The sequence below is a fragment of the Muntiacus reevesi genome, chromosome 15 (genome assembly GCF_963930625.1).
Source record: "Muntiacus reevesi chromosome 15, mMunRee1.1, whole genome shotgun sequence".
In the NCBI taxonomy this organism is placed as follows: Eukaryota; Metazoa; Chordata; class Mammalia; order Artiodactyla; family Cervidae; genus Muntiacus; species Muntiacus reevesi.
The window spans coordinates 17,020,104-17,039,440 of NC_089263.1; the positions used below are offsets into that span (position 1 = coordinate 17,020,104).

At 43.9% G+C, this 19,337-nt stretch overlaps 1 long non-coding RNA gene and 1 pseudogene across 2 annotated transcripts in view; both read right to left on the bottom strand.

Moving 5' to 3' along the window:
- The window catches only part of LOC136147537 (uncharacterized), a 512,485-nt gene that overhangs the window by 236,000 nt on the left and 257,148 nt on the right, over positions 1–19,337 (bottom strand). The gene's annotated exons all lie outside the window — the stretch shown is intronic.
- Positions 12,879–15,317, bottom strand: LOC136147110 (endophilin-A2 pseudogene; annotated as a pseudogene).

The window sequence follows — 19,337 nt, forward strand, 5'->3', positions numbered from 1 at the left end:
TATTGATGAGGAAAGAAAGACTGACTCTACCTGCCTAAAAGGCAGATTTAAAATGTCTATGTCATTTTTAAAAAATATTCATGAAACAGGGTTGTCTTCTCTTCATGCTACTGACATTGTTTCAATGAATGAGTCCACCCCTTTGATTCCCCAATATTCAGGATACCAAACGTAACTGGCAGTACCTTTCCTATAAAATCTCTGTGATGATGCAGCACAGGAAAATCTTCCTTCTACCCTTTTAGGTTCAGTGGCTGGGTCTGAGAATTAAACTAACATAAGACAGGTTCATTGGAGAAAAGCATACAAATTGCAATTAATAATTTTATATGCATGGGAGCCTTCATAAGAAAACTGAAGACCCAAAGAAGCCAGTAGGTCCAAAAACTCTGTAAACAAAGAACAATAAATTATGACCAGAAAAAGTGGTTTGGGCAAAAGGGACAGTAAATTGTAGGACACTGACTAAGAAATACGAAGGTGTAAGTAATAGAAGATAAGGTTGATTTTAGAAGATTTGTTTGTACAGATACTCTTCAGCATTGACTCCCAGTTTCCAGTGAAAAGAATGTTCTCTTCCTGGTACATGGAGGTGACATTTCTCATGAGAAATTTTATGACCTGCTTTTAGATAGAAAGATGGAGATCAGAAAGCTTTTCCTATATCTGCTCTCTCTCAAGTGTCTTCAGCTCAAAATAATCAATGTACCCAAGTGGTATATTTTAGAGTGGTGTGGTCTGAACACTTTCAATGACAAGAGAACCAATATACTTTAAAGAATGACTAGGATCTATTCTTTTTGACTCCAGAGTGGAGGCGATCAGGGTCATCATAAGCCAATAGGAATATAACCAGATACTCCCTGTCTTCTCTTCTGAAGTACTTAGGATAGAAGACAATGATGACTGGGTCAAAAATAGTATAGAAAGATTTCAGAAACCTTTCTTACAAGTTGAGAAAATATTTGGCAGGAAAGAAAACTGAAAGGCCTCCATAATAAGTATAAAACTCACAAAGGACAACACAGTTAGTATGGGTTCAGATGAAATAAGATACACTCAAGAGGGCTTCCATGGTGGCTCAGTGGTAAAGAATCTGCCTGCCAGTGCAGGAGATGGGGGTTTGATCCCTGAGCCAGGAAGATCTCACATACAGTGGGAGAACTAAGCCCGAGCGCCACATCTACTGGGTCTGTGCTCTAGACCAGTGGAGCCACAGCTGCTGAAGCCCGCACACCTAGAGCGTGTGCTCTGCAATAAGAGAAGTCACCCCAGTGAGAAGCCGTGCACCACTAGAGAGTAGCCCCTGCTGGCCGCAACTAGAGAAAAGCCCACGCTGCAAGAAAGGCTCAACACAATCAAAAATTAATAAATAAAATTAATATAAAAGATACACTCAAGAAAATACAACCCTATATTTTTCATTCCCCTGATCTCTGTGCCCTTGGGCAGCTCACCCCACTGCTCCTGGACCTCAGCTCTCCTGCATGTAAAATATTTTAAGAAAACTGCAGAAATGTCTTTAATCCATTCTCCAGGTTCCGGGTCCTGGAGAGAATTAAACTTGAGGAACTGGTGAGTTTGGGGGGCGGGAGGAGCGGCGCTGAGGGGAAGAATTCCACTGCCACTAGTCAAGGAGTAGATTCCATAGAGAAGATAAAAAATATTTACCATTTGCAAATGTAAAAGACCCTTTGCCTATAAAGGGGAGACCACTTGCAAGCATGCATCTATTATTTAGGTAGCATGTATTTACTTTTAAGTGTCTGTGGTTTAATAAGCATCTAGTGGCAGACGGATATCCCTTTCTTCACAAACAGACCTCCAAGGAGGACTCAAAAGCTGTATTTCTCCACTCCTTGCCTGGCAGGTCTCAGAAGGTCAAGGTTTTGTGTTGCCCTGGCAACAGCTGATAGCATCACTACCACCTGAAGCCACCCAGGGGGCTGCCGGCTCAGCAGCACTGTAAGTGGTTATGATGTTATCCCAGTTGCTGGGGAAACGCTCAACCTTGCACCAGGCAGGTGGGTAACTGTGGGGTTGATTTTCAACCATTTTGCCTTTAACAGTCTATACTGGCAAATGAATTCATCTCTGCATAAATTCTGTGAACAATTGGGAATCTTAAAGAGTTTTAGTTGTATGTTCTGTCTTTTAAAAGCTCTTAAATGGCTCACCTTTGCCACCTGAAATACAGTGCTTATCTATGAAAAAAAATAAAAACAGTTTTATTATTGTTCTATTTTAAATGAAATTGCCAACCACACTAAAGTATGTTAGAGTTACTCTTCTAACTCTTCCCTGGAGTCTCTGCCCGCCTAATCAAGTCTTTAGATTTTTTTTTTTATGTTGCTCTCTGCTATATCTGCAGGAAAAAAAAAATGTCTTAAGATAATATTGGATCTTTAAAAGTAGATTCATAAAAGCAGAGAAGTCCTGTTCACCATTTGAGTCATCCTTGATTGGCTCTTCTTTAAAATGCATCTTCTGTCTTTCATATAACCAAGGGCTTTAAAATTCAAATGTTCATGAACACCAGCTTTATTAAAATTAGGACTTGGGGAAATGGTTCGGAAAAGGAAGAAAAGAATATTACCCAACCATTTAAAAGATGCTAATTAATGAAGTTCCAAAACCCAAAGAGGACATTTGATACAGCAAGGGTTTCTCTACCAATGAGGAATAAAACTCATGTAAAAACAACAACAAAAAACCCAGAATAAAATAAAATTGAAATAGATTAACCCAAATCTTCCCCTAGGTCCTGGGGTGGCCTCAGGAGCTCTGTTAAATTGCAAGAGCTTAAGTTTGCCCGCCTTCCTGCTGAACATATTAACATTTTCTGGTTCATCTCCATGTCGGACTTTTAGCTGTTGCAAACCTGTCTGGAATGTTCCGTGGACGGCATCTCACCCATTCGATATTCATCCACTGCCTGACCTCAGCAGTTATCACATACTCAGCCCTGGTGAAGGCAGGAAATGGGAGGCTACCCAGATGGATGGCTCCAGTCTGCCCCATCCCTCTTAGCCAGAAACTCTTTTCATTTTTAATCATGGAGTCATTGTTGTCGTTTAGTCGCCGAGTCAAATCCAATTCTTTTGAGACTTTATATGGACTGTGGTACACGAGGATCTTCTGATCATGAGATTTCCCAGGCAAGAATACTGGGGTGGGTTGCTATTTCCTTCTCCAGGGAATCTGCCCAACCCAGAGATGGAACCTGCATCTCCTGCATTGATAGGCAGGTTCTTTACCACTGAACCACCAGGAAGGACATTATGGAGTTAGGAAGACATGGCTCTCTCTGCACTCTGCATCCCTCTTTCCTCTTTCATCCGCTACAACTTAAAATTGGGAGCTGCCAGCAATATACACTCTGTCCTGTACGTTAAAACATCCCTGGATCTTTTCAAAGCGCCCACAGCTAAGCTTCTATTAATCTTAGCAATGTTTCTCCACACTCAACAGTGTTAGTTATGTTAGATTTTATCTTTTTATTACTGCATTTGATGGTAGCCTTGTCCCCACACTCTACAGGAATCTTTCTCTCTCTCTCTCCGGATATTGCTGCAGGCCAAAACATGGAAAATCTTCATTGAATGAAAAACAGTTTCCTTGGTACACAAATAAATAAATAGCCCCACCTGTATAACAGAAAATCATTCTCTGGGGTCTGATAAGGATTTTCTAATACTGAGATTATCAATCAGATGATCTATTGGATTGTCTAATAAAAGTGCTGGAATTAGAGGAAAGGCATGCTTAGTCCTTGAATGAGAATGGGATAATCCATTGAATGAGGGCTGGGGCAAGGGAGGAAGGGACTGTAGGCTGGAGGTCAATGTCAGGTCTCTGGAAACAAGGTTTGGAAGGCAATGTGAATAGTCTGCTGCTCTCAAAATACCCAGATGTTCCCAAATGTCCCTCCTGTCATGTTCCACCATCCCTAGTCCATGACCGGATATGACATTTTGTAGTCCAAGGGGGCTGCATGAGGGGAATGGGTGTCCCCACACCTTTGTTTATGTTGTGCGTCTCCTAGATACTCTTCCCCTTCCTTTCCACTCATTTGTCTTTTGGTAATTACAATTAACATTGAGATCAAAAGGAGCTAAATTTACCTTGTATCAGGCACCTTGCTGCATGCTTTGTAGATTTCATTCCTGTTTGCTACAGTCCTATGTGGTAGTTATTCTATCTCCTGTTTTTGAGAAGAAGAGCTGGGGTCTTGGAGAGGTTAGAAGCAGCAGAGAAGGGATTTATTCATCCAAAGCTCATGTTTATAATAGATGCTGCTCACAAGTTTTAGGGACAGTTTCCTTAACTCACCAGAAAGGATGCTTCTCACCAGAACTCACCAGAAAGCATGTTCATACACACCCCATCACCACTGTTCAGTTATCTTGTATCACTTTCTCTAGGATCTGTTTTCTTCTCTGAACAATATCACTGGAAAATGTGGTACATGGAAGTACAGAAACTACATCTGATCTGTCTTCACCTAGGAAATTACCTGGAACTCCCCAATGACTCCGTAAATATTTGTGGAAAGGAAGAATAACTGATCAAGTCAATAAAGGGTGAGGCAAAATAGAACAACCCAGAAGCTCACTGGATGTAGAGACCTGCATTCTTCCTTGTCGGCTGATTAAGATGAGGCTAGAACTTTCCTTTCATCAAGGTGTTCAAAAAGATTATCCAGAGTCTGTGTCAGGGGGAGTGCAGTGGCTGGAATCTTCACTCAGCAGAAGGATAACCCACCCTACATAGTGTTACAGAGGCCTTGTCTAACCAGGAGGGGAGTGACAACATAGGAACCTTGAACCATCTACTCTCTTATCCTCCAGGAATGCGAGGTGACAACCAAGGGGTCCTGGGGTGTGTGGAGAGCAGGGTGATCCAGGCCCTGCGTGGCTGGTAGAGGAGAGTGGTGTGTACCAGGGTCTCTTGTCTGGACTAGACAGATGTGCAGAGAAGTGGCTGCCACTGAGGTGACTCTCTGGCTGTTAAATGTCACATAGCCAGGCCTCCCAGCTGATGCAGTGGTAGAGAATCTGCCTACCAATGCAGGAGATGCTAGTCCAATCTCTGGATCAGGAAGATCCCCTGGAGGAGGAAATAGCAACACACTCCAGTATTCTTGCCTGGAGAATCCCACGGACAGAGGAGCCTGGCAGGCTATGGCTCATGGGGTCTCAAAGAGTTGGACACAACTGAGCAACTGAACACAGTGATAATAACTGACTGAACACATCAATGATAATAAAAAGGACATCTATTTACAGCTCTCCCTTAGGCATATGTTGTCTCTGTCTCTCATTTTCCCTTAAAATAAAACTCAATGTAAATAAATAAGTTAATTAAAGGTGGATGTAGTATGTGGGGCTGCCCTCGAGCAGCTGGGGGAGGTGTTGATAAATAGACCCAGGAATTTCAAAGCTGCAGACACTGTGTAGTCAGCAGAAGCTCCCTGGAAAAGGAGATGCACTGAGTGTGTTGGAGTACATAATCTGAAAGACCATACCACTGGCAGAAAGGGTGAGTGTGTGCGTATGTGTGCATAGTCACTCAGATTCTGGGCAACCCCATGGACTGTAGCCTGCCAGGCTCCTCTGTCCATGGGATTTCCCAGGCAGGAATATTAGAGTGGGTTGCCATGTCCTCCTCCAGGGAATCTTCCTGACCCAGGGATTGAACTAGGGTCTGCTGCCTCGGCAGGCGGATTCTTTACCCCTGTACCAGCTGGGAAGAAGAAAGGGTAATCTGACACCAACTCCTTTGGGAAGAGTGAACTAGGAGTTTTTTTGAAATAAAAAGGATTTTTGTGTCCTTTATGCCAGGGACTTCAAAGCCTAGAGCCTTTGGCAAGGCTGGGCATCTGTCCCCCACTATGGCTTCAGACCAAAATCAGCTTCTCTGAATTTGCTCCTCGCAGAAGCTGGCTGGGGTCACAACAAAGTCTCAGAAGATGAGACACCTTGGAGGCACTTGGAAATGATCTGGTCCAAGTCTCTCATATGATGAGATCCGGAGAGAACGTCAGAGCTGATTTCCCATAATGGAGCAAGAATATATTTAGAGCATCAGCATTGAGGGTATCACTCAAATAAATAAATGATAAAAGCAAAATAAATGAGACAGATTCATCTTCAGTGATGGAGAAGGCAATGGCAACCCACTCCAGTACCCTTTCCTAGAAAATCCCATGGACGGAGGAGCCTGGTAGGCTGCAGTCCATGGGGTAGCGCAGAGTCGGACACAACTGAGCGACTTCACTTTCAGTTTTCACTGTCATGCATTGGAGAAGGAAATGGCAACCCACTCCAGTGCTCTTGCCTGGAGAATCCCAGGGATGGCGGAGTCTGGTGGGCTGCCATCTATGGGGTCGCACAGAATCAGACACGACTGAAGCGACTTAGCAGCAGCAGCAGCAGCAGCATCTTCAGTGAACTTACCCAGAATCTGGTAATAACAGAAAATTTAGGCTATTTAACTTTAGCATCTGCATTAGTTTTGTGTTTAGATCAAAAGTGCAGCACATTAGGGGGGTTGTGAATACAATATTTTGGCACTTAGGATGTTGGAAGGTCTTAATTGGGCTGTAGAAACTATTAACATATTCCTGCAGAATCAGGTTCAATCTGGAGAATCCAGAATGGGGCAGGTCATTTTTGAAAAAAGGTGACTGTTCAGAGAAATAAATTTTTTATAGATTATACATGATGGAAAAAAAAACTGAGTATAAATATATTCTCAAAATAATACAGACTGGGCTAAATTCCTGGGCTAAAACATCCTGTTTGTCTCTTACTACCTGAGCATCTTTGAGCAAGTTAGTCAACTTCCCTCATCTCTGATTCAATATCTTCTAATTCCCATAAACAGATATGCACATGCATTTGTTGTGAAATAAAATTAGAACATGAAAAAATCCTCTGTAAAAAATAAAATTGCATAAATATATTAATAATATGAAGAAAATGAAGGAATAAAAGTGTAGTAAGAAGAAATTGGCCTTCATCTGAGGGTAAATGATGTGATAAATTCTATTCCTAAGAGGCCAGAGGAAGATGAATGGCAGAAGTCAGGTGAAATATATTTACTATAGTCAATGATGGATTTAATTATACAGGTTTCATTATAGTTGTGTGTAATAAGTACAATATAACTATAGCGTAATTACTCTGTTCAGCAGTGTCAGCACTAACCCAAAGGTGGCCATCACCTTTAACATTTAGAGTAGGCAGATTTTACTAATATAGAATTATTTGGGGGAGAAATAGTAATACTGGGGTCTAAATGATTTAATTTAGTCACTTGGATGGCCTGACCCTTTACCATGGATTTCCATAGGGATGGATGGCTGATGAATGGATGGATGGATGGATGATGAATGAACTGTGGAATAAAAAAGGAAGAAAGGAAGTGAGGAAAAAACATTTTCCAGTACCCTAATCGCCCTATTGGCTTGAGTGCTTTCAATAGAGGACAGGGTTCTCATTTTTAAAAATACAAGATCCTCCTAGTGTATCATCTCCTCTATGCTCACCACAAACTTTTATTTTACTATGACCAAAGTGATGTCTTAGGATGACTAAATGACTTGTCCAAAATCACACAAGCTGTTGGCAAAGTTGGGGTTAGCACATAGGACTTAAAATCTACAAATCTCTCCCCATAATGTGGGATAGAGCAGACTTTTCAAATTCAGTTAACAATTTTCAAGTTCTCTTGGTTCTTGGTATGAAAACTAGATGTCAGGGGAAGCAGATAAAAATAACTAAAAATAGAATGACTACATTTCTTGATTGTCTAGGACAGTACCCATTTCAATTCACCATCTTGACAAGATTATTAATAATATCCATTTTCAGTCTCAACATATCTTGGTTTTGGGACTTCCTTGGTGATCCAGTGGTTAAGACTCTCTACTCCCAGTGCAGGGGGCAGGTGTTCAATCCCTGGTCAGGGAACTAAGATCCCACATGCCACAAGGATCAACCAAAAAAAAAATTCTTGGTTTAGATCTTACATGCAGGAGGGAGGAGCTAAGATGGCGGAGGAATAGGACGGGGAGACCACTTTCTCCCCTACAAATTCAGCGAAAGAACATTTGAACTCTGAGCAAACTGCACAAAACAACTTCTGATCACTAGCAGAGGACATCAGGCGCCCAGAAAAGCAGCCCATCATCTTCGAAAGGAGGTAGGAAAAAATATAAAAGACAAAAAGAGAGACAATAGAGCTAGGGATGGAGACCCGCCCCAGGAAAGGAGTCGTAATAGAGGAAGTTTCCAAACACCAGGAAACCCTCTCACGGGCGGGTCTGGGGGAAGTTTTCAAATCTCGGAGGGCAACCTAACTGGGAGGAAAAATAAATAAAAGATCTTACATGCAAACCACTGTTTACGAGTTGAACAGCTTATAATCCAACTAGGGGTAGTAGACCAGCTATAACGAGATTGATAAGTAAATAGATACATACATATAAATATAAGATATATATATATTATGTATATAATATACATTAGAAATGTATTTTTATACAATTATATATCATACATAACCATATATAATATATATCATGGGGCTTCCCTGGTGATTCAGCAGTAAAGAATCTGCCTGCAATTCAGGAGATGCAGGAGATGTGGGTTTGATCCCTGGGTCAGGAAGATCCTCTAAGATCCCCTAGAAGAGGAAATGGCAACCCACTCCAGTATTCTTGCTTGGAGAATACCATGGACTGAAGAGCCTGGTGGGCTACAGTATATAGGGTCGCAAAGAGTCAGACATGACTAAAGTGACTGATCATACACAATATATCTCACAGGAAGGAAGGGTATATGCATAATTTCATTTTTAAATTAATATAATTTTATTATTGTACATGTACAATTTTTTTCAGTTGAGTTCTTCTAAGTCACTGATTAGATAAATTCAAGTTAAATACGTATGACTCCTGCAAGAAAAGGGGCTTCCTAAGAATTCTTCCCAAGCTCACCAAGTATTCCCACACCTGCTCACACTTCCTCATATGATAGTTACAAGGGAAGAAAGAAAGCAGTGTTATTTGAAATAACACCACCATAGAGACTCTGGAGAGTCCCTTGGACTGCAAGGAGATCAAACTAGTCAATCTTAGTCAACCAATATTCTTCCAGAATATTCATTGGAAGAACTGACGCTGAAGCTGAAACTCCAATACTTTGACCAACTGATGTGAAGAACTGACTCCTTGGAAAAGACCCTTATGCTTAGAAAGACTGAAGGCAAGAGGAGAAGGGGATGACAGAGGATGAGATGGTTGGATGGCATCACTGATTCAATGAACATGAGTCTGAGCAAGCTCTGGGAGTGGTTATGAACAGGGAAGTCTGGCATGCTGCAGTCCATGGGGTCTCACAGAGTCAGACACAACCGAGCCACTGAATTGAACTCTGCTCATTCCTGCCAAGAGGGGACACTAGAGGGCGATCAGGAGGATGCAGAAGAAAGGGGACAGCTTTCTTCTGATTGCTTCATGTTGCTGTCAACTTCCCAGGTGGCACTAGAGGTAAAGAACCTGCCTGCCGATGCAGGAGACACGAGAGGCGCAGGTTCGATCCCCGGTTCAGAAAGATCCCCCGGAGGAGGACATGACATCCCACTCCAGTATTCTTGTCCGCAGAATCCCAAGCACAGGGGAGCCTGGAGGGCTACAGTCCATACGGTCACAAAGAGTCACACACAACTGAAGCGACCTAACACACATGCACGTTCTCAGCTTCACTTCAGCAATGGATTTCCACGCTTGTAGAAGCAACTGATTCCATTGTCAATACTCCGCTCTCCCACATACCTCCTACACACTGCTAGGATTGGCGTCCTTGTATCTTCTCCTTAGGGGTCTGGGTCTCAGCTCCTTGCAGAGCCTCCTCTGAAACCCACAGCAACCCCTGTTAACCGGGCTACCTTCCCTCCTCAGAGATCTATGCCCTACTCTGTAAGACCCCTCCTCCACACCCCTGGGTTCTAATAGCCCCTTTCCTCTGCTGATGGACATTTAGGTTGCTTCCATGTCCTGGATGTGGTAAATAGTGCTACTATAAACATTCCATTAACAGAGGAATGGATAAGAAAGTGTGGTACATATATACAATATTCGTTGAACTATTACTTAGCCATAAAAAGGAACAAAATTGGGTCATTTGTAGAGATGCGGATGGACCTAGAGACTGCCATATAGAGTGAAGGAAGTCAGAAAACAAATACCGTGTATTAACAAATATAGGCGAATCCTAAAAAATGGTATAGATGATCCTATCTGCCTAGCAGAAATAGAGACACAGATGCAGAGAACAAATGTATGGATACCAAGGGGGATAAGGAGAGGTGAGGGGAATGGGGAGACTGGGTTGGCACATATACACTACTAACACTATGTATGAAGCAGATAACTGATAATAACATACTGTATAGCACAAGGAACTCCACTTAATGCTCTGGGGAGACCTGACGGGAAGGAAGAAATAAAGGGAGGAGATGCACGTGTGTCACACACACACACACACACACACACACACACATATATATATAACTAATTCATTTTGCTGTATAGTAGGAACTAACACAACATTATAAGGCAACTACACTCCAATAAAAATTATTTAAAAATAGTCTTTTCTCTTTCTTTAGTTTCCCCAGTCTGGAGGGGTGGAGGTGGTATCTACTTCCTGAAGTCAGAATCTTTAACTTAACTGAGAGGCCACTTTTACCTTTGTTATTCAATTCCTGTCTAAGTCCCTATATTAAATTCTGAATGTTAAAAATAACTGGTATGGTGTTTACTTTCCCGAGCCGATACTGGCTAATAGAGGAAAATACAATCCATTGCCTTGTACATTTCTATTCTCTTTCAGGACATATTGGCTCAAAGGGATTAGAATCATTTTTAGGAGTAGGAATTCCCCCCTCACTTAGCCCCATACTGACCACCTGCCACACCCATGGTGTCTTACATGTTGCAAATGGTCAACGCATGTTTGATCACTGACCCAAACTAGTTTCAAAGCTAAAGGAGTTCATCAGTTTTTAGAAGTAACATTTTTAAATCTTTCTGAAGAGAAGATCTCTTAATCTTCAAGCCCTCCAGGATAGGAAATTCTTCAAATGTTTATTTTAATTGTAAAATGTGTGCATGTTAAACCCTGCCAGAATATATTTGCTGTCAAGAAGTGCTTCCCACATAGACTCAGCAGTGAGGACTCAGACAAAGGAGAAACACTTGGATCTGAGAAAAATGGTGATTTTGAAAACAGATGATGGAACTTGTTCTCCAAATAGGTACCTGCTGATTTCCAAATAACCCAATTATTTAACTGATCTCAAGTTTAGCTATTTCTTTCTCTTCTCCACCCATTTCCTTTGTGTGTGTAGAAAAAGCCCACTTGTTCAATACATGTGAAATTTTTCTTATAAATACACCTGACTGAAACCAGCTCTCCCAGCCAAAATTAAAGGTCTATTAATTTTTTTTTCAAAAAACATACTAATTTGGGACTGTGACACATGCCATTTCTGCCTCCCTTAGCATGGAACAGCTAGAGTCCTTCAGGCTTGGTGTTCAAACAGGAAGTGTCTGAGGAACACCAACAGTGGGGAGCTGGCATTTAGCATCTGGTATGGAAAGTGCCTTCTTCATACCGTCCATGGGTTTCTTGAACTGTGGTACCGGAGAAGACTCTTGTGAATTCCTTGGACTGCAACAGATCAAACCAGTGAATCCTAAAAGAAATCAACCCTGAATATTCATTGGAAGGACTGTTGCTTCAGCTGCAATATTTTGGCTACTTGATGTGAAGAGCCAACTCACTGGAAAAGACCCTGATGCTGGGAAAGACTGGGGGCAGGAGGAGAAGTGAGCAGCAAGGATAAGGTGATTAGATAGCATCATTGACTCAGTGGACATGAATTTGAGCAAACTCCGAGAAAGAGTGAAGGACAGAGGAGTCTGCTGGACTGCAGTTCTTCGGGTCACAAAGAGTCAGATATGACTTAGGGGCTGAACAGGAACAGCATGGATTTAAGTTAGGTCAACTGATATACAATTGATGTATTTGGTACATAGAAAGCCTTTAAAACAAATGGGGTTCATCCCTATTTTTCCTCAGGTGGTCCCAAGTGCTGACTCTCTTCTCCACTTTCCCTGTGGAACATGTTTTAGCAACTTATTTGAGAAAATCTAGTACTTGGAACATGGGATATTCAATGACCTGTGATTCCTTGTCAAAGGAAATATCTCTCTCAAGCATGAAAATCAAAATAGTCATGAACTTTCACTGAGCACTTATCCCATGGATCCTATTGTAGAAACCAAGGGGTTCAAAACCAAAGGTGCTTTGGTAAGTTGACTTTCTCCATCATGCATATCGAGTTGCTAGAGACTGAATGTTTGCATTGTCCTATAAATTCATATGTTGAACTCCTAACCCTTCCTGGGACAGAATTAGGAAAATGGGCCTTTGGGAGGTAATTAGTCATGAGAGTGGAGACCTCACGAATACAATTAGTACCCTTATAAAAGTCAGCCTTCAAAATGGCTATTCTACCCAAAGCAATCTATAGATTCAATGCAATCCCTATCATGCTACCAACGGTATTTTTCACAGAACTAGAACAAATAATTTCACAATTTGTATGGAAATACAAAAAACCTCGAATAGCCAAAGTAATCTTGAGAAAGAAGAATGGAACTGGAGGAATCAACCTGCCTGACTTCAGACTCTACTACAAAGCCACAGTCATCAAGACAGTATGGTACTGGCACAAAGACAGAAATATAGATCAATGGAACAGAATAGAAAGCCCAGAGATAAATCCACGAACCTATGGACACCTTTTTTTTTTTTTTGTAGAAAGAGACATTTAATATGTTTTTAAAAAAACATCAGGATTACATTTGGATCTGCCCCAGGCTATGACATCTGTGCCTCCTCCAGATGCTGGTTAACCAGGGGGCCTCAGGGACGATAAGGGGGGGCCTGGTGTCCTTGGGGACTTTATCAGTCACCAGAGGAAAGGAATGTGAGCCAGGCTCAGGGTCTGCTGCTGGCCTGGGCAGCTGCCTACCTTGGTGTGGAGATGCCTGAGCCACTGTCCAGAGAGGGTGTGGTGGCTGGCTTGGGGCAGGGAGTTGCCCGGGACTCCCCAGTGGTCCCAGCAGCCAGGGCTCAGGAACATTCACTTGTCAAAGCCTTTGTGCTTCACCTTCCACATAGTGGAGGCTGGGCTCCCATGGTCCCGTGTGTGTCTGTATGTGTATGTGTATGTGTACACGCACTGTGTGTGTCTGCTGGTCATGGCAGCTTGTGCCAGAGAGAGATGCTCCCTGTGCTTGGCTGGAGATGGGGCGGTGGGCCAGAGTGTGTGGGATTCAGTGCCCTGCAGGAGGGAGATGGCCTGTCCTTGGGGGCCCTGGCCTCTGAGACCCCCAGGCTCGTCTCTTCGTGAGCCCCCAGCCAGAAGGAAGGAGTGAGGGCCTTCCAGGGAGGTGGCATCTGTAGGCATTCATGGGTCCAGGGGACCCTGGAGGGGGAATTTAAAAGCAGGGTGGTGAGTCTCAGCTAGGGGGTCTTGCCTAGACACCCCATCGCACCAACGTTCAGTCCCATCCTTTTTAGGGCAAGTCTCTGGGCTGCAAGGGATGGAGGTGGGAGAGGACATGTGTACGTGTGTGAATGCTGGATGGAAACAGGAGAGGATGTGAGTGTGCATGTATGTGTGTGGATGGAGGTGGGAAAGAACGTGTGTTTGAATCTGTGTGTGTGAGAAAGAGGTGGGGGGGAGAGGAGGAGGTCCACCTGGAGTCGCCGGTCCCTGGAGAGTGGTAGGAGTTAGTGTTTCTAAGAGCACCTTAGTGTGAGCCTCCTGGGGCGAGCAGGTGGGCTGGGGGCAGAGTCTAGAGCAGCAGGATGGGGAACACTGCCCAGCCCCAAGACGGCCACGCGGAGCGGGGAAGGGAGCCCCTTGGCGGTGAGTGCTAGTGTAAACGGGGACCCTGCTGCCCCTGGACCGGCAGGAAGCGGGCTGCCCCGCCAGCCACGAGCACTGCCCTGGCCGTGTGGAATGCAGAGATCCGACGGAGGGGTGGTCACTGGGGCAGCGGCACCAGCACCTCCACGTAGCTGAGGGGGAAGAAGCCTGACTGGCCGTCCAGTTCTCGTCGATCTGGTTGGTCAGCGTGATGATGTCGCCCTCGCGGAAGCCCAGCTCCCCGTCGTTCTCAGGCTCGAAGTCGTACAAGGCCTTGCAGCTCGGCTGGTCCAGGGGCGGCATGCTCCCGCTGGAGGTCCGGATGGGCTTGTCAGAAGATCGGAAAGATGATGAAGCTGTGGTCTTGGGGGCCGCGGAACAGGGGAATTCGCCATTGGGCTGCTCGGGCTCTCCGAGGTCCAGGAGCTCCCTCGGCTTGGGCTTATATTCCCGTTTGGAGCGTGAGGAGGCGTCCCGCATCCTTCGCTTGAGCTTGTCGGCCAACTCATCTAGGATCTGCACGGCCTGCCGGCGGTAGTCCAGCTGGGCGTCCACCAGGGCAGAGAGCTGGCTCACCTGCTCGATATCAGTCTCCAGGAGGTGATGCATACTGGTCTCTGCCACCTCCTTGGACTCCTCGAACTTCTCCATGGCAGCTCCTCGTCGGGGATCTTGCCCTGCCGCTTCTTCTTGTAGTCAAAGTCCAGGCGGCGGCCCTCCAGCTTCTTCAGGTGGTGCTGAATCTCCTTCAGGTCCTTGTCGCACAGGTTCTGCAGAGGGTCGATGAAGTTCTGCTTGACCTCAATGTCCAGGGAGTCCTTCACCTCAGCCAGGCGCTTCATGGACTCTCCGGCGTCCAGCAGAGCGTCCCCGAAGTTGGACTCGCCGCCCAGCTCCTTCCCATGGCGGATCATGCACTCGCCCAGCAGGCCCTCCGACTGTCGGTAGCCAGGGTTCTTCACCTGCCCTCGGATCTTGGACACCGTGTTGAGCATCGTCAGCTTGGCCCGAGAGGCTGGGCTGGGCTGCAGGTACTCAATGTCTGGCCAACACTTCTGTCACAGCCTTGCTGGTGACATCCACCTTCTTCTCCATCTCTTTGAAGTCATCGTCAAGCTTGGTCCCTTCCGCCCCTCCGAACTTCTCACTGACCAGCTGGCGCGCCTTGTAGAACTGCTTCTTCAGCCCCGCCACCGACATGCTGCCTTCCACAGTCGGGCCTGCCGCCCGGACTCAGCGCGCCGGAGGGACCGCGCAAGCGACAGGTTTCTGGGGGCCACCAACCCCCAGCGCGCCTCACCGGGCCCCTTTGGCACCGCCTCCGCCGCCCTCAAGCCAGCTCCGCCAGCCCCGGCGCCGCCTCAACCCTATGGACAACTTATCTTAGACAAAGGAGGAAAGGACATACAATGGAAAAAAGACAACCTTTTTAACAAGTGGTGCTGGGAAAACTGGTCAACCACTTGTAAAAGAATGAAACTAGAACACTTTCTAACACCATACACAAAAATAAACTCAAAATGGATTAAAGATCTAAATGTAAGACCAGAAACTATAAAACTCCTAGAGGAGAACATAGGCAAAACACTCTCCGACATAAATCTCAGCAGGATCCTCTATGATCCACCTCCCAGAATATTGGAAATAAAAGCAAAACTAAACAAATGGGACCTAATGAAACTTAAAAGCTTCTGCACTACAAAGGAAAATATAAGTAAGTTGAAAAGACAGCCCTCAGATTGGGAGAAAATAATAGCAAATGAGGAAACAGACAAAGGATTAATCTCAAAAATATACAAGCAACTCCTGAAGCTCAATTCCAGAAAAATAAATGACCCAATCAAAAAATGGGCCAAAGAACTAAACAGACATTTCTCCAAAGAAGACATACAGATGGCTAACAAACACATGAAAAGATGCTCAACATCACTCATTATTAGAGAAATGCAAATCAAAACCACAATGAGGTACCATTACACGCCAGTCAGGATGGCTGCTATCCAAAAGTCTACAAGCAATAAATGCTGGAGAGGGTGTGGAGAAAAGGGAACCCTCTTACACTGTTGGTGGGAATGCAAACTAGTACAGCCACTATGGAAAACAGTGTGGAGATTTCTTAAAAAACTGGAAATAGACCTGCCATATGACCCAGCAATACCACTTCTGGGCATACACACCAAGGAAACCAGATCTGAAAGAGACACGTGCACCCCAATGTTCATCGAAGCACTGTTTATAACAGCCAGGACATGGAAGCAACCTAGATACCCATCAGCAGATGAATGGATAAGGAAGCTATGGTACATATACACCATGGAATATTACTCAGCTGCTAAAAAGAATTCATTTGAATCAGTTCTAATGAGATGGATGAAACTGGAGCCCATTATACAGAGTGAAGTAAGCCAGAAAGATAAAGATCATTACAGCATACTAACACATATATATAGAATTTAGAAAGATGGTAACGATAACCCTATATACAAAACAGAAAAAGAGACACAGAAGTACAGAACAGACTTTTGAACTCTGTGGGAGAAGGTGAGGGTGGGATGTTTCGAAAGAACAACATGTATATTATCTATGGTGAAACAGATCACTAGCCCAGGTGAGATGCATGAGACAAGTGCTCGGGCCTGGTGCACTGGGAGGACCCAGAGGAGTTGGGTGGAGAGGGAGGTGGGAGGGGGGATCAGGATGGGGAATACGTGTAACTCTATGGCTGATTCATGTCAATGTATGACAAAACCCACTGAAATGTTGTGAAGTAATTAGCCTCCAACTAATAAAATAAAATTAAAAAAAAAAAAGTCAGCCTTTATTGAGCCCTCTTTGCATGAAATGTTCCCTTGGTATCTCTAATTTTCTTGAAGAGATCTCTAGTCTTTCCCATTCTATTGTTTTCCTCTATTTCTTTGCATTGATCACTGAGGAAGCCTGTCTTATCCCTCCTTGCTATTCTTTGGAACGCTGCATTCAAATGGGTATATCTTTCCTTTTCTCCTTTGTTTTTCACTTCTCTTCTTTTCACAGCTATTCGTAAGGCCTTCTCAGACAGTCATTTTGCTTGTTTGCATTTCTTATTCTTGGGGGTGGTCTTGATCCCTGTCTCCTATACAATGTCACGAAGATCCATCCATTGTTCATCAGACACTCTATCAGATCTAGTTCCTTAAATCTACTTCTCACTTCCACTGTATAACCATAAGGGATTTGATTTAGGTCTACCTGAATGGTCTAGTGGTTTTCCCCACTTTCTTCAACTTAAGTCTGAATTTGGCAATAAGGAGTTCATGATCTGAGCCACAGTCTGCTCCCAGTCTTATTTTTGCTGACTGTATAGGGGTTCTCCATCTTTGGCTGCAAAGAATATAATAAACCTGATTTCAGTGTTGGCCATCTGGTGATGTCCATGTGTAAAGTTTTCTCTTGTGTTGTTGGAAGAGGGTGTTTGCTATGAGCAGTGTGTTCTCTTGGTAAATCTCTATTAGATTTCTGGACATGGGCTCCATAAAGGACAGAAATGGTATGGACCTAACAGAAGCGGAAGATATTAAGAAGAGTTGGCAAGAATACACAGAAGAACTGTACAAAAAAGATCTTCACGACCCAGATTATCACAATGGTGTGATCACTCACCTAGAGCCAGACAGCCTGGAATGTTAAGTCAAGTGGGCCTTAGGAAGCATCACTATGAACAAAGCTAGTGGAGGTGATGGAATTCCAGTAGAGCTATTTCAAATCCTAAAAGATGATGCTGTGAAAGTGCTGCACTCAATATGCCAGCAAATTTGGAAAACTCAGCAGTGGCCACAGGACTGGAAAAGGTCAGTTTTCATTTCAAACCTTTCAAAGAAAGTCAATGCCAAAGAATGCTCAAACTACTACACAATTGCATTCATCTCACACTCTAGTAAAGTAATGCTCAAAATTCTCCAAGCCAGGCATCAGCAATACATGAACCATGAACTTCCAGATGTTCAAGCTGGTTTTAGAAAAGGCAGAGATCAAATTGTCAGCATCTGCTGGATCATCAGAAAAGCAACAGAGTTCCAGAAAAACATCTATTTCTGCATATTGACTATGCCAAAACCTTTGACTGTGTGAATCACAATAAACTGTGGAAAATTCTGAAAGAGATGGGAATACCAGACCACCTGACCTGCCTCTTGAGAAACCTGTAGGCAGGTCAGGAAGCAACAGTTAGACCTGGACATGGAACAGTAGACTGGTTCCAAATAAGAAAAGGAGTACATCAAGGCTGTATATTGTCACCCTGCTTATTTAACTTATATGCAGAGTACATCATGAGAAACACTGGGCTGGAAGAAGCACAAGCTGGAATCAAGATTGCCGGGAGAAATATCAATAACATCAGATATGCAGATGACACCACCCTTATGGCAGAAAGTGAAGAACTAACGAACCTCTTGATGAAAGTGAAAGAGGAGAGTGAAAAAGTTGGCTTAAAGATCAACATTCAGGAAACTAAGATCATGGCATCTGTTTCCATCACTTCATGGCAAATAGATGGGGAAACAATGGAAACAGTGACAGACTTTATTTATTTATTTTTGAGCTCCAAAGTCACTACAGATGGTGACTGCAGCCATGAAATTAAAAGACACTTGCTGCTTGGAAGGAAAGTCATGACCAAACTGGGCAGCATATTAAAAAGCAGAGACATTACCTTGCCAACAAAGGTCCGTCTAGTCAAGGCTTTGGTTTTTCCAGTAGTCATGTATGGATGTGAGAGTTGGACTATAAAGAAAGCTGTGTGCCAAAGATTTGATGCTTTTGAACTCTGGTGTTGTAGAAGACTCTTGAGAGTCCCTTGGGCTGCAAAGAGATCCAACCAGTGCATCCTAAAGGAAATCAGTCCAGAATATTCATTGGAAGGACTGATGTTGAAGCTGAAACTCCAATACTTTGGCCACCTGATGGGAAAAACTGACTCATTTGAAAAGACTCTGATGTTGGGAAAGATTGAAGGGTATGACAGAGAAAGAGATGGTTGGATGGCATCACTGACTCAATGGACATGAGTTTGGGTAAACTCCGGGAGTTGGTGATGGACAAGGAGGCCTGGCGTGCTGTGATTCATGGGCTCACAAAGTGTTGGACACGACTGAGCAACTGAACTGAACTGACTGAAAAGGCAGGCCAGAGAGCACTCTCACCCTCTTTGAGCCATGTGAGGATGCGAGGGGAAGTTGAAAGTCTGCAACCTGGAAAAACGGCCTCACCAGAACCTATTCATGCTGGCATCCAAACCTTGAATATCCAGCCTCCAGAAATGAAAAATACATGTCTGTTGTTATAAG